Raw genomic sequence first — 14259 nt, 5'->3', positions numbered from 1 at the left:
GTCACGCCCCCGGTTGGCTTAACTGATTGGCTGATTTACAGACGTTGGCGGCGTTAGCTAGCAAATTAGCAAGACTGGCTTAGCTTATGAATATTAATCGCATGAACGGATAGTATCGGTATTTTAGTTGGAAACTTCACCGCGACTTGATTAAAAGTCAAAATTGCCTCACGATAATGATATCGATGAAGGCTAATAATAATTTATGCTATTAACCGTTGACGCTTTGCCTGGTAAAAGACATAAATGTTGCTTTTGTGTTTTAGCTGACTTGGTAGCGTTAGCCGCTGGCTATAAATATTGCGGAATATTAATATTGAGTAGGTCTGGTACTTGAGTCTGCAAGAAGGTGTAGCAAGTAAATGTAAGTAGCAATTTAGGCCTATTAATATTTATAAGCCGAGCCCTCTAAGAAGGATTAATAATTTAAGTATAAAAAATGTTTTAAAATAAATTTCAAACATGGTTTATTTGATGTTGTGTGCGTATATTAATTGTTCGTGTTATGTAAAGAGACCGAATATTAATACTCAAACATACGCCCTCTAGAAATATTGCCCTTTTGTGGTCAGCAGAGGGCATTAAAGACCTATATAAAAACTGCAACTACAGACGTGGACAAAATTGTTGGTACCCTTTGGTCAATGAAAGAAAAACTCACAATGGTCACAGAAATAACTTTAATCTGACAAAAGTAATAATAAATAAAATTCTATAAATGTTAACCAATGAAAGTCAGACATTGTTTTTCAACCATGCTTCAACAGAATTATTTAAAAAAATAAACTCACGAAACAGACCTGGACAAAAATGATGGTACCCCTAACTTAATATTTTGTTGCGCAACCTTTTGAGGCAATCACTGCAATCAAACGCTTCCTGTAACTGTCAATGAGACTTCTGCACCTCTCAGCAGGTATTTTGGCCCACTCCTCATGAGCAAACTGCTCCAGTTGTGTCCGGTTTGAAGGGTGCCTTTTCCAGACTGCATGTTTCAGCTCCTTCCAAAGATGCTCAATAGGATTGAGGTCAGGGCTCATAGAAGGCCACTTTACAATAGTCCAATTTTTCCTCTTAGCCATTCTTGGGTGTTTTTAGCGGTGTGTTTTGGGTCATTGTCCTGTTGCAAGACCCATGACCTGCGACTGAGACCAAGCTTTCTGACACTGGCTAGTACATTTCTCTCTAGAATTCCTTGATAGTCTTGAGATTTCATTGTACCCTGCACAGATTCAAGACACCCTGTGCCAGACGCAGCAAAGCAGCCCCAGAACATAACAGAGCCTCCTCCATGTTTCACAGTAGGGACAGTGTTCTTTTCTTGATATGCTTCATTTTTCGTCTGTGAACATACAGCTGATGTGCCTTGGCAAAAACTTCGATTTTTGTCTCATCTGTCCACAGGACATTCTCCCAGAAGCTTTGTGGCTTGTCAACATGTAGTTTGGCATATTCCAGTCTTGCTTTTTATGATTCGTTTTCAACAATGGTGTCCTCCTTGGTCGTCTCCCATGTAGTCCACTTTGGCTCAAACAACGACGGATGGTGCGATCTGACACTGATGTTCCTTGAGCATGAAGTTCACCTTGAATCTCTTTAGAAGTCTTTCTAGGCTCTTTTGTTACCATTCGGATTATCCGTCTCTTAGATTTGTCATCAATTTTCCTCCCTGTGCCACGTCCAGGAGGTTGGCTACAGTCCCATGGATCTTAAACTTCTGAATAATATGTGCAACTGTAGTCACAGGAACATCTAGTTGCTTGGAGATGGTCTTATAGCCTTTACCTTTAACATGCTTGTCTATAATTTTCTTTCTGATCTCTTGAGACAACTCTTTCCTTTGCTTCCTCTGGTCCATGTCGAGTGTGGTACACACCATATCACCAAACAACACAGTGATTACCTGGAGCCATATATATAGGCCCAATGGCTGATTACAAGGTTGTAGACACCTGTGATGCTAATTAGTGGACACACCTTGAATTAACATGTCCCTTTGGTCACATTATTTTCAGTGTTTTCTAGGGGTACCATCATTTTTGTCCATGCCTGTTTCGTGAGTTTATTTTTTTAAATAATTCTGTTGAAGCATGGTTGAAAAACAATGTCTGACTTTCATTGGTTAACATTTATAGAATTTTTATTTATTATTACTTTTGTCAGATAACAGTTATTTCTGTGACCATTGTGACTTTTTCTTTCATTGACCAAAGGGTACCAACAATTTTGTCCACGTCTGTATATAAAACCAACCGACGACCTAAACAGTAAGTGAATAAATGTTAAATAAAAGTATCTAAAATTACTATTTATTATAGCAAATAATAAATGTGAAATAACAGGCTACTAAATAAATAAATATAATAGTTGGCAACTGCCCACATTTTTAAAATTGCACATGATTGATTATAGCGGTTTGTCTGAGTTACATAATTCTCATTGCTTAATAACTCTCTTTTTGACACCTCGTGGTATTTTTGGATTCATTCTGATTCTTATCCCGTGTGTTATTATCTTGATCGCTCCTGTTGTTATATAAGGTCTGTGAGCTGCTGCGTCTCGTTGCTTTTTCCAGTAAAAGCCCATACTTGGGATGATCCAGCAGAACTATTTGTGTAACTGTTCTACTGTTTGAGCAACAATCTCCTTAGAGCAATATACGAACGTGTCTTTCTTTAAAGCTTTACAAGTCTGTGCATAGAATCATGGACATGTCTATTCATATTCTGTCCACAAGAATCTAACTGAAAAATATGAAACTGATATTCACAACAAGAGCATGTGCGCATATCTGCTGTCCTTATTTTCTCGCCTGTCTTCTTTTCGGTGCCTGGTACTATCCCTTACAGAGGTTATGAGGCCAAGCCTGTGAGAAAGGAGAAAAAAAAAGAATAACTAGCAGTCCAGGTTACTTAATACAAACGCCGCTCCTTCCTTTATGCAAATAAATGTCGGTGAAGAATCTTACATTTGCGTTTGAGGTCAAAACATCCTGTTTATACACCGGTGTGCATTACAGATGTCTTTATTTGTGCTTCTTTCTCCAGTTCCACTTGAAAGGACCACAAGCCACCTGCAAGAGATACAGAGCATCATCAGCCCTGACAGACTATGTAAGCAAATGCCATTTTTTCCATTTTCATTTAATGTAAAACCATCTACGGTGCAACGCTCCGAATATTCATATCTCATAGAAACCAAAAATACAAACAGAGATTGACAAAACTCTCCCAATTAAAAACATCTGTGGCCAAAAAAAAAAAAAAAAAAAAAAAAAAATATATATATATATATATATATATATATATATATATATATATATATGTGTGTGTGTATAGATGGTAATAATATCAGCAATAAGAGTATTTTACAATAATAATTATTATAAAAATATATTCAATTTATAATTACAATTTTATTATTCATAACTAGTTTTATGATGTACAACTGACAAATATTTAGATAAGAAAAAAACAGTTTGGTAATATATATAAAATAGTGTACTGTTTATGTAAAATTAATCATGATGCAAAAGTGAAATGAGTAAAACACTTTCAGGTTTTATGTAAAATTTTAAATTTTAAAAAAAAAATATATATATATATATATATATATATATATATATATATATATATATATATATATATATATATATATATATGTCAATTAAAACCATACGATTTTTTTTTCTCTATACATATATGATTTTTTTAAACAAACCTACCAATAAATAATTCTGTAAACAAATTAATAAATTAGAGCTGACATATGATTACATATATTCTATATTCTTATATTTTATTTTATGTATAATTATATTTAATATATAAACACATAAAAAAAAAAAAATATATATATATATATATATATATATATATATATGCATGTATGTGTTTGTATTTATACATATATAATAAATATACACACTATACACACTTATGTAAAAAAAAATATTATAGATGCAATTAATCATAATTAATCATTTGACAGCACTAAAATAAATACAATTGTAATACTAAATAATACATAGAAACTTTTTGGTCGCATGGGAAATCTTATTAAATAACTATCAATATATAAAACTGGATTGTTTTATAATGTTAAGCTCAACAATAAATAAATAGTAATGATAAATATTATTTTCCATGCTTCTGTAGAATCTTATCTTTTGGCTTAGTTTGCCATTGTTAGTTTATCTTAGCTTAGTGTTTAGCCGAGCTTACAGTTAAGCGCGATCCTTTTATTTTCTCAGATTTTCAAATGTAACCGTTTAGACAGACGCACTGTGGTTTGGGGTCAGTGGCTCCTCACCTTCTCCGTCCTCCTTCTCGGTCGCTCTTGCGTTTAACCTCGAGATCAGAAAAGCAAAGGCAAACAGAAGGAAGGTGCTAAAGCTGTTTGTTCAGAGCTAAAAGTGCACTGGGTTTACCGTCATCTCCCTGTCATCAAGAGCTCCTCACATCTGTTGAGAGATAACAGAGCAGAGGTTTTCCACCTCCCGACCCAAGACGTACACACGCACACTTACAGAGATCTATCCTAGCAACCATTGTTCTACATTAAGTGTGTGTTTTCAGCACATCCGCAGCCATATCTGTCGAGACAGGCCCTCGCGGCAAAGGGGGATTCTTGGGGAATTTGGAGCCCAATCAAAGGCAATATAAACTAAATACACCCTCTTGACATCCGCTTAGTCAGATAAAGTAAACACACTAAAAAGATAATTCGTGACACAAACGTTCTCAAAATAACCACAGCAAAGCTGCACGTATCGAGCCATAAAGTCAGTTTCGGACTCCTTACACACGTGTAGAAAGACGATACGGAGTGAGCGTTTGTGTATATGTGTGTTTCTATGGAAAAAAAAAAACAGCTGGACGGTCTTTTGGGAGCGATGGGGGCGGGGAGTGGAAGAATAGGTCATGATACGTCTAAGGAGAGATATAAAAGAAAACCGCAGCTGTATAAGACGTCAGCCAAGATGAGCAAAATTGCATCGAAACGCATGACAACATGTGAGGAACTAATGGTGACTTCGGGGAATGGGAAGAATGCGGAGGGAAAAAGGGGTTCCCATCATAAATGAGACATCATAAATGTTTCTTTTTGATGGATCAGTGAGACTTTGCTGTATATTCCTGTAAAAGGCTTTGTCTCAAACTGCCTGAATATGTAAGATACCTTCAATCTCAACAGTAACGTTAGTCATCTCAGTCGCCCAAGACAAAATTATTTGATCTGCTATCCCCATTCATTCTACAGCTACTGTAAATGAGATATGATATGTGTGCTGTGTCAACAATTTATGTCTATACTAAAAAAATACAGGACAAAAATATGTTCTCTGAGTTAAATAAAGCTTAATCAGCAGCACTCGAGGCATACGACTGATAACTACAAAAATGTATTTCAGTATGTCCCTACTTTTCCTAAATATAGGTTACAATGGGGCACAATGAAAATGTTCATATAGTCAATAAAAAAAAACAATACACAAAACATGATTTTAGTGTGAAGAAATTACATTATTATATTATATTGGTACAAATTAGTCATTTTATTGCCTTTTTCGGAATACTTAATTGTTTTAATTAAATAATATTTACATTTCTGCTTTTAAATTTGGTTCAATTTACATAAATTTCAAGCACCTCAACTTGATTTTAGCTTCTTTTGTGATCTTTTTTTTAAAATTCAGTTTCGAAATCAGTTTTGTTATATGCAAAGTAACATGCATACACTAAAAAAAATAAGCCTTATCATAAACTTAATAAATTGATTTAGAAAAAAGAAAAAATAAACAAAATAAGTAAATTAAATTTAGGGAATATATATATATATATATATATATATATATATATATATATATATATATATATATATATATATATATATATATATATATATATATATATATATACTACACACACATACACACACACTATTATATACTATTATAAATAAGTAAATAAAATCTTTTTTTTTTTTTTTTTTTACATTACAAATATGGAATGTTAAACATATTTTTGGGGTTGAAAAAATCTATATTGTAATTAATATATATTTAAAAAATGACTTATCATGTTTGTTTTTATAACTTTTAAGCTTAAATTGCATTGAACCAAGAACATTTTTAAACTAAATACAGCATAACAGAATTACACCATTAAGGTAATGCCATTATTGCTAAGAGAAATATAATTGATCCATTTCATCTGTGAGCTTTCAGGACATCCGTAATGCAGCCACATACCCATCAAGATCTTCATGGGAAAATAAGCTGTCACCCACTGACATTAAGTCAGAACAGTAAGTCCGCCCAGTGCCCTTTATCCATGCTTACTCACACGACAGATGACAAATCTGAGCTGAATGAAAAGCTTTACAAGTTTTAGCCCCAGACATTATGTGGTTTTCATTCAAAACGATCAGTTCTAGCACAAACACTCTCCAAATAAAGGATCCTTTAGTGGACACCAGAACAGGACACAAGGGCCTCATTGTATTTGTCCATGAATATAATAGCTTTTTTTGTTTTTTGTTTTTTTGGAAGTTAAGGAGTTCTTTCCGAGGTTTTGGAATGCCGTAAATACATCAGGAAGCCTCGTTCACGGTTAGTAGCTGCGCAAGTGTTGTCGCAAGCTGCGCTGGATGTGATTGATTGGTTTCTTAAGATGCGACGCTACAGCTGGCAAGAAGACGCGTTGTGGGAGCGCAGCATGGAAAAGTTGTAATAGTGGGCGTAGGCGCTGTAAAATTGGGAAACTCTGAATGCTGGAATTGTGATGAAACAGCTGCTTTTTTCCTAAACGTATAGGGACGGAAAAAGCATAATGCCCGTGATGAGCGAATGATTGCTGTAGATACAAAGCATGTACACGTGGGAGAGAGAACACGGACTACAAGCCCTTTACAGGCAAAGACACATACCGACACATGGGGCCCATATGGGAAGCCATAAAATGTGCGCAGACAACAAACCTTGAGCATGGAAAGGAGTGGAAGTCAGGTCATTCAGACACAAAGAGGGAAGTCAAAGTGACGCAGGTACTGAAGAATCACTTTTAGAGTCAGGAAGGCAGATCTTTATAAATACGGGATGGGGAACTCTTGAGTATTGTTGGTTTTTGCATGGACTTTAATTACTTATGTCTTCTGTCTGGTCCTCGTTAGTTAACGGGCCTCACGTGCTTCTTGAATCGAGCGCTCCTGATTTATCGCCCTCAACCTGTTTTGCCTGCATTTCTGCGCAAAGATAACAGAAATCAGATAACGGATTTGTTTATCCTCACGCTAGCGATAACCGAGCTGCTTTCCACTTGAAGTCTTCGCCTGACGGCTGAGAGGATCACAGAGCGATTCAGTGCAACGGCAGTTTTTAATTCACTAGAAAACTAGAATTATCCACAATCACGTACTGAAATCTCTTTCTGAGGGCGTTTAAGAGCTGCTTGCTGTTACTGTAACCAGTTTGAGCTAGTATGGGTTCACTGGTGGTCCAGTAGGTTTATGCAAACCATCGGACCCTTTAAGACCAAAAGCAAGACTAAACCCCTTGAAAACAAGAACTAGCTTGTTAGTTTTAATCGGAAATTTATCGAAGCATTAGCCTACTCCAAATGGTATAAATCCTGCTCAGACTTAGGCAATCAGGACCTTTAGTATTCTGGAAATACAAAAGAAAATAAAAGACTTTATTTTAAGGCGTCGTAATACGGAGTAATTACCTAATTAGGTACTTTAATGTAGGTAGTAGCCATTTTAATTACATGAAATAAAATGTACTTATCATGCAACTAAGTTATGGTCCTTTAGTTACACATATATTACACAGCTACTTACACTTAAGTACAATCTTGATACATTTTATTTTAAGGAGCTTATTCCTGCGTAATATTCTGCAATTTTAATGTAATTAAAAAGGCATTACATGTATTAATAAGTTAAAAAAACTAAAAGTGCAGCTACATAAGGTGTACAGTAAAGATACACATTAAGTACACTTAAGTACAACCTTGATACACTTTATTTTAAGTAGCTTATGACTGTGTAAAATTCTGTAATTTTAATGTAACAGCAGCAACCTATTACATAATGTACATAATTACAAAATGTAAGTACAAACTAATCCGTAACATACACTTTGTTTTATGCAAGTACTATTAAGTACTTACTAGGTAATTACTTGGTATTATGGACACCTTAAAATGAAGTGTTACCAAAAATGTAAATGGAAATCGTGTTGATTGCAGCCCACTAGCAACCACCGAAAAACACACTAACAACATCCTAGCAACCATAGCAATGACCTATAGTAGGGCCCGATTTCCACTGTGTGGAAAACATACATGAATTCGCAAAATTAGGTAAACGATACGCAGTTTCCTGTATAACAGGGAATGTCACCGAATTATATGAATAGACTAAAAGTAAGCCAGAACATTAAAATAAAAATCCAATAGGGACTAATGTCTGTGAATATTAAGCTGCAGATATACTATAAAAATATGAATACTGCATGTTAACAACTATCCAATCACAAGCTTTTTGCAATGCCATAAATACATCAGGAACCCTGAATTCCCTGAATAATATGTGTAATGTCACATAATTTGGCAAATGCTGTATAAATAGATCAAAAGCAAGCCAGTACACAAAATCAAAAATATAAAATACACTAAATAAGATACAAAATAGGATAGGAATGTGAATGTCTGCGAATATTAGTGAGTCGGTGAAGTGACTTGTGGCCAGATACGGCGACCCATACGTGGATTTTGTGCTCTGCATTCAAGCCAGGGCTGTCCAAACTTGGTCCCGTGTAAAAAAAAACAAAAAAACGTTAAAACAGAATACAGAAAGTTGAAGGAAAAGAAAAAATGTAGTTTAAAGAAAAAATGAAACATTTGGCGAAGCCTTAAAATGTAACTCATGATTTCGATATTAATGAATTCATAATATTTGATGAAAAAATAATTATTTAACCATTACAACAGTGTAGAAAAGGGGAAAAAAAAAATAATAAAACGGCTACCAGCAACTGTTTGGGTACCAACATTCTTCAAAACATCTTCTTTAGTGTTTAACAGAAGAAAGCACCTCATGCGGGCTAAGCCTGAAACAGCATGAGGGTGAGTAAAGAACCCGTTTTAGCTTTAACTGAGAAAGCCGAGCTGTCTCTGAGGAGCTCCACTCCACTATTTCTGAGTGCTCCGCCTGTACCCGTCTCTCATATCCACTCACATCCAGTCCGGGTTCGTATAAACCCTAGCGAGATCATGTCACCGTGCAATCCCCAGACCGCACTCACTTCGACAGCCATTAGCCATTTTGGACGAGAACTTCGTCGCCTGTTTCCGTTTTCATCAAGCCCCTCGAAATCCGACGCAAGTGGAAAGCCCACGCTCCGGCCCTCGATTAACAACTGCTCCGCAGTGCTACTTGACATTCAAATCACTCTCTTCCCACTTTATTTCCACTCTCGACACTCTCTGGAATGATATGACCTCACTTTCAACGAGCGTAACAGAGCATCGCACCATTTGCTTTGCGGGCGAATACAAAAGCAGATCGCACACATTCCAGAGCAAATGTTTCCAGGTGCACAGATGCACCTGATTTATTAGATGAATGATTCTGCTGGACACCGCGCAGATGATGACAGACCGTCATATGAGGGTTGGCGCTGCGTGTCTAGACTGGTTGGGCGCAGCAATGCACAAAGCTGCCTTGCACGGCCACGTTTATGCACCGCAATACCCAGTCATTCATTTTACAATCTCTGCAAAGGTTTTGAACTCTCCACGGGGGTTTGCCCAGGGATAGTTCAAAGGAGGAACTGCGGTTAAGTTATTGAAAGTCAATTCAACACCGTCATATCACATCTGTTTGCTTAGCAGGTGTGTAACGGTGAGCGCAACTTTAGCGGTCTTCTACCACTGTATGGGAAACATGGCTCATTACACAGTGTTTGGCCGAAAGCTGCCTTTACTATTACTACTTCCTTATGTACTCATGCTCTCTGGAAGACGTTATCTCATCTCCTCACGTGACTGACATGTGTGTCTGTCATTAGGCGCGCAAGTCCTCATACCTGTAAGGCAAACAATAAAATGAAACTATGTTAATAAGTAGTGGTTATTATTAAGAGCATAAATAAAAATAGCAATAAATATGCATCTGTTCCAGAGAGAGACTGAAAATGAGTGTAATGCATTGGTAAACAATGACCGCGATATAACTACTTTTCCATTTGAAAAATAAAGTAAGGGATTACTCTTACTTTTTTTTATTTACTTCTGATGTAACTGATATAAACTATAGAATAATTCAACATAAAACAATGAACTTAACACCAGAAAGACACCTAGTGTTAACATGTAACTTTTTCCTTTTAAAAATCAGTTCAGGAGTAATTTATGCAGTTTTATTGTCACCAAGCCAGCAGAGGGAGCTCTTACCTCTGGGTGATCTGCGATCACTCCCTCTGCTGCTACTTCCTGTCAGAGGACTATAAATACTGCAGCAAGCCACTCAACTGCAGGTTGCATTGTTTTCGCCTGTCTCTCATAGTTAGATCGTTCGTGGATTATAGTTTCTGGTTTTGACCCTGTCTGTTCTCTGATTCTCTGATCGTTTGCCGCCTGACCTGACCTTCTGCCTGTCTCTGGATTTCGTTATTGCCTCGCCTCCTATATATCTGTTAGCCCTGTTTGACGCCTCTGCCTGTTATGACCATGCCTTTGTTTAATAAAAGCCTGCACCTGGATCTGCACGCCTCAGACTCATTCATTCGTGACAGAATGCAACCTCACACCAGGATAACCATGGCCAGGTATGCACCTTGCAATGTCTTTGCTAACCCTCAAGCAGGGCACCCGATCACTTGAGGATTATACTCAGGAATTTCTGACCTGGCTTACTTCTCTGATTTACCGGACTGTTTGCTAATTGAATTTTTCACGAGGGGAATAAATCAGCCACTCAAAAACACAACTTGTTCGAGAGGGTCCACGTGAATCACTGGCACACTTTATTGAGTTTGGTTTAGTGACTGTGGGGTCAGCTCTCACGTTGGGTATTATGGAGGAAGAGGACACTGCATTTATTCCCAAGATGGCCGCCTTCCCCGAGCCGCTGCCCAAGATGGCTGCCGCCTGCCCAGAACCGCTTCCCAAGATGGCTGCCGCCTGCCCAGAGCCGCTTCCCAAGATGGCTGCCGCCTGCCCAGAGCCGCTTCCCAAGATGGCTGCCGCTGCCCAGAGCCGCTTCCCAAGATGGCTGCCGCCTGCCCAGAGCCGCTTCCCAAGATGGCTGCCGCCTGCCCAGAGCCGCTTCCCAAGATGGCTGCCGCCTGCCCAGAGCCGCTTCCCAAGATGGCTGCCGCCTGCCCAGAGCCGCTTCCCAAGATGGCTGCCGCCTGCCCAGAGCCGCTTCCCAAGATGGCTGCCGCCTGCCCAGAGCCGCTTCCCAAGATGGTCGCCGCCTGCCCAGAGCCGCTTCCCAAGATGGTCGCCGCCTGCCCAGAGCCGCTTCCCAAGATGGTCGCCGCCTGCCCAGAGCCGCTTCCCAAGATGGTCGCCGCCTGCCCAGAGCCGCTTCCCAAGATGGTCGCCGCCTGCCCAGAGCCGCTTCCCAAGATGGTCGCCGCCTGCCCAGAGCCGCTTCCCAAGATGGTCGCCGCCTGCCCAGAGCCGCTTCCCAAGATGGTCGCCGCCTGCCCAGAGCCGCTTCCCAAGATGGTCGCCGCCTGCCCAGAGCCGCTTCCCAAGATGGTCGCCGCCTGCCCAGAGCCGCTTCCCAAGATGGTCGCCGCCTGCCCAGAGCCGCTTCCCAAGATGGTCGCGCCGCCTGCCCAGAGCCGCTTCCCAAGATGGTCGCCGCCTGCCCAGAGCCGCTTCCCAAGATGGTCGCCGCCTGCCCAGAGCCGCTTCCCAAGATGGTCGCCGCCTGCCCAGAGCCGCTTCCCAAGATGGTCGCCGCCTGCCCAGAGCCGCTTTCCAACATGGCCGCCTGCCCTGCGCCGCTTTCCAACATGCCCGCCTGCCCTGCGCCGCTTTCCAACATGGCCGCCTGCCGTGCAAAGCCTCCAAAAGCCTGCAGTGCCCGTGCCTCGTGCCAAGCCTCCAGTGCCCGCGCGCTGCGTGCCAAGCCTCCAGTGCCCGCGCCTCGTGCCAAGCCTCCAGTGCCCGCGTCTCGTGCCAAGCCTCCAGTGCCCGCGTCTCGTGCCAAGCCTCCAGTGCCCGCGCCCGTGCCAAGCCTCCAGTGCCCGCGCCTCGTGCCAAGCCTCCAGTGCCCGCGGCGCCTCGCTCGCCCGCCCAGTGCCCGCGCCTCGCGGCGCCCGCCCAGTGCCCGCGCCTCGTGCTTTTTCCAGTGCCCGCGCGCGTGCGCCGTCCAGTGCCCGCGCCTCGTGCGCCCCGTCCAGTGCCCGCGCCTCGTGCGCCTCCTCAAGTTAACCCACCTTCCCACCCTTACCACACGTCGACGATGGATCCCAGCAGCCCCTGCACTCATCCTCTGCCCTCCACCTGGAGCTCGCCACGGGTCTGCCAGTCTCCATTGCCGCTGCGTGGTGAAGGATCCCTCGCTTCATCGTCCCGCCTCCGAGCCGGACTCCAGCTCGGCTTGTAGACCCGTCGGCTTCCCTTAGGCTCCTAGCTCCCTCCTCTCCAACAATCCACCAGCTTCACCAGGCTCCATCGTCTCTCCGGCTACGCCCTGGTCGGTCGTCGACCATCCGTCGCCTCAGGATTCCTCTCCTCGTCCCTCCGTCCCTCCGGCTCTGTCAGGCTCCTCCCTTCCCCCGGCTCTACCTCAGTCCTCTGTCGCTCTGGCTCCGCCGCGTCCTTCTCGTCCCCCGTCTCCGCATCAGTCGCCAAAGCCTGCGGTGTCGCCTGGGACCTCCAGCGCCTCTGCATCACCCTGGCTCTTCTGCTCTCCGCCTTCGCCTCAGTCTCCTCGACCACCTGCTCCACCGCCGTCGGTCGGCTCCATGGGGTTGATGACCGTTCCCTCTCTATGGCTCCTCCCTCCGTCGGCTCCACCACTGACCATCATGGCTGGGCTCGGTATCGCCTCCCGCTCCTTACTCCTCCCGTCTTCTCCCTGGCTCCTCCCACCGTCTCTTCCTCCTGGTCTCAGCTTGCTGACTCCCTCCCGGAACCCCCTCCCAAGCTCCCAGTTATGTTTTGTTTTGTTTGTTTTGTGGAGCGCCAGGAGTCGCTCCTAGGAGGGGGGCTATGTCACCAAGCCAGCAGAGGAGCTCTTACCTCTGGGTGATCTGCGACTCCCTCTGCTGCTACTTCCTGTCAGAGGACTATAAATACTGCAGCAAGCCACTCAACTGCAGGTTGCATTGTTTCGCCTGTCTCATAGTTAGATCGTTCAGTGGATTATAGTTTCTGGTTTTGACCCTGTCTGTTCTCTGATTCTCTGATCGTTTGCCGCCTGACCTGACCTTCTGCCTGTCTCTGGATTTAGTTATTGCCTCGCCTCCTATATATCTGTTAGCCCTGTTTGACGCCTGCCTGTTATGACCATGCCTTTGTTTAATAAAGCCTGCACATGGATCTGCACGCCTCAGACCGCTCATTCGTGACATTTATATTGTAATAAGTAATTACTTTTCAGAGGATGTAGCATGATATATACATATATATATATATATATATATATATATATATATATATATATATATATATATATATATATATATATATATATATATATATATATATATATATATATATATATATATATTTAGGTATTGGTTTGCGATTGGTTAGGACTATATACAGAAAATGTGCTTTATATCACTAATAAACAGCCAATATGTTAATAATAGGCTATTAAGCAACTTTTTAATAGTGAAAAATGGTCCATTTGGTCCAAGCATTAAATTGTAATAATATCGCTGCGATTTTGATCAAATAAACACAGGTGGTTCTATACACTGCTGAAATAAACCAATACACAAATGCATAACCAAAAAACACAATAGTATTGTAATATTGCTATGATGACATGATGTTTAAAATCAGTGAACTCCCAAGTGTCTCCTGACCCAAGCGGCCAGTTCTAGCTACCCATAATGATGCACATTATATGCCCATGCCCTAGCGAGAAAATAAGTGCAACATAAAGATGAGAAGGACCAGAATCCGGGCACAGGTTCAAGATGGTGACGCCGGTCCCCTTCTAAAGCACCGGAGGAGGAGGAGTGCAGGGAGGGAGGGAACCTGCTGCATTCAGTAGCCCAGA

At 41.4% G+C, this 14259-nt stretch overlaps 2 long non-coding RNA genes across 3 annotated transcripts; one reads left to right on the top strand and one right to left on the bottom strand.

Annotated features, from left to right (window-relative positions):
- The first annotated feature begins 17 nt into the window (after nucleotides 1–17).
- Nucleotides 18–6309, top strand: LOC122332805. Its single transcript, XR_006248537.1, has 3 exons — nucleotides 18–364; nucleotides 3048–3113; nucleotides 6230–6309. It is a non-coding gene; the product is annotated as an uncharacterized LOC122332805 (long non-coding RNA).
- On the bottom strand, nucleotides 2232–5422 carry LOC122332804. Of its 2 annotated transcripts, none has more exons than XR_006248536.1 (3): nucleotides 4285–5422; nucleotides 2969–3073; nucleotides 2232–2866 (listed from the first exon to the last, which is right to left on the bottom strand). It is a non-coding gene; the product is annotated as an uncharacterized LOC122332804 (long non-coding RNA). The 2 variants fall into 2 exon arrangements; XR_006248535.1 differs by having other exon boundaries at nucleotides 4312–5422.
- Nucleotides 6310–14259: the final 7950 nt, after the last annotated feature.

This window comes from Puntigrus tetrazona, unplaced genomic scaffold, assembly GCF_018831695.1.
Source record: "Puntigrus tetrazona isolate hp1 unplaced genomic scaffold, ASM1883169v1 S000000148, whole genome shotgun sequence".
NCBI lineage: Eukaryota > Metazoa > Chordata > Actinopteri > Cypriniformes > Cyprinidae > Puntigrus > Puntigrus tetrazona.
This window is presented reverse-complemented; position numbering and strand designations above follow the sequence as displayed.